Source organism: Emydura macquarii, unplaced genomic scaffold (genome assembly GCF_026122565.2).
Source record: "Emydura macquarii macquarii isolate MOO-44397 ecotype Brisbane River unplaced genomic scaffold, CSIRO-AGI_Emac_v2 contig_1253, whole genome shotgun sequence".
Classification (NCBI taxonomy): domain Eukaryota; kingdom Metazoa; phylum Chordata; order Testudines; family Chelidae; genus Emydura; species Emydura macquarii.
The window spans coordinates 50,899,979-50,901,861 of record NW_027131390.1 but is presented as its reverse complement, the minus strand read 5'-3'; positions in this window follow the sequence as shown (position 1 = coordinate 50,901,861).

Here is a 1,883-nt window from a genome sequence, read left to right as displayed (position 1 = left end):
CATTTCACCAGCTCCCTGAGAAGAGCTAAACAGGTACCTTTATTTGGGGCACAAACCTGCCAGGTGCGCAGCACAGACCACTCCCATTAAACAAGGGTCCGGTATGAATTTTTAAAAACCTCCCGTCTTAAAAAGCCATATTTTATTCACCACCTTTCCCAGAGCAACATCCTGAATGGCTGCTTCCAGAATCTGGTTTCTCAGAATTAGCTGGGATACGCTCCAGGTGGACCACCAGTGCAATGTGGAAAAGGGAGGCAGAAGCTCACCACAGACAGAATCAGCCACCACAAACTAGAAGCAGAAACCTGCAGATACAAAGCACAATGTAAACCCAAAGAGTCTGTGCAGCCAACATGAGAGAGGAGGGATTGAGGCAAAGAGACGTTTTCCATTCCAGGGTCTGAAATACAAAGAATTAATCAAATTCTCAGGAATCACACAGGACTTCTTATCAAAATGTGACAAGGAAAATTTGCCCGGTCCTGCCAGAGGTGGCATCACAAGACCTTGTAAATTGTCCACCAGACTGGGAATGGACAGCAATGACAAATAGATATAGAAAGAGCCCACCAAATGCAGTGTATAGCCTCAGCTTGTGTGGATTGTACCTGTCTGCCCTGAGAGATACCCGAGGGGTCTGTCCATTTCTTGCACTTTGGCAACTCTTGTATAATTTCTCATGCTAATAAAGTTCACTGACAGTCTCATTTATATAAATTATAAATAAATAAATAAAAATACGGTAAGTGGCCAGACCCCAATGTGAAATAAACGGGCACAGCTCCGGGGACTCCAATGGAGCTGTGAAGATTTACACCAGCCGAGGATCTGAAATGTATGACACTGAACATCAGCTGATGTGTGTGATTGTTATTCTACTATGTGGACTTTTGAGTCTAGGACTGTTTACAATATAATGGCCCTGTGAGGTCCATAATGGGAGTATCAGACTCCATATGTGGCCCCAGCATCGCTAGAGTGTCACGCTGTGCGTTGCACAAACTCTAAGCATCTAAGTTAGTTTGTGGACATAATAGAATCACTCATGTGTGCGTGTGTCTGCAGAGCCAAGTCCTACATGAAGACAAAAGCTAGTGAAGGAGATAATGGAAGGGAAAAGGGATGATGAGGGAGAAGACAGGGAGGCTATAGGATCATTTTGGAGGCTAAAGCATGTATCTTGAGAGATGGCCAAACTAGACCATCCCTCTTGGGGGTAACCGACCCTTCATTTGAACACAAACATTCAAAGGTCAAAGTTCCCTTCCTTGAGAAAGGTGGTAGAGATGACACAGAAGGGACAACTAAATTGGCTGATTGTGCTCCTGGGACTTGCTGGGAGCTGGATTGAGTAGGTTTGGAGACTTCTCCAGTTCTTAAATGATGCTTAGTGATGCAAATATGTGTTAAGATTTACAGAGACTGTGCTTGTTTACAAATTGTAGGCAAAAAGAGGACGGTGACAATAGAACGGTTTGTCATACTATGAACTCACTCGTTGGGGATAAATATTTTTTGCTATCATTCAGGTCAGAGCCAGGATCTCCTTAATCATGTGAAAAACACAAACAAGAGACCTCCTCAGCTGGTATTTATCAACATACTTTCATTGAGGTCCAAGGTGTGATATCACTTTATATCTTTTGAGAGTCTGGCCCCAGATTTACAAGGGAAACTCACTATCTTCTTCTGTATCTGGTCGAATAAGAGATTTTATAGATCTTCATTTCAACTAATAGGTTTGCTCTGCATATACATGCATTGTAAATTAGGTATAATACCCACACCATTATATGTGTGTGTGTTTGCGTGTGTGTTTAAATCAGCATTTAAAAATATTTAGATTGGAAAAAAACAAACATTATTCATAAAGAAAAATT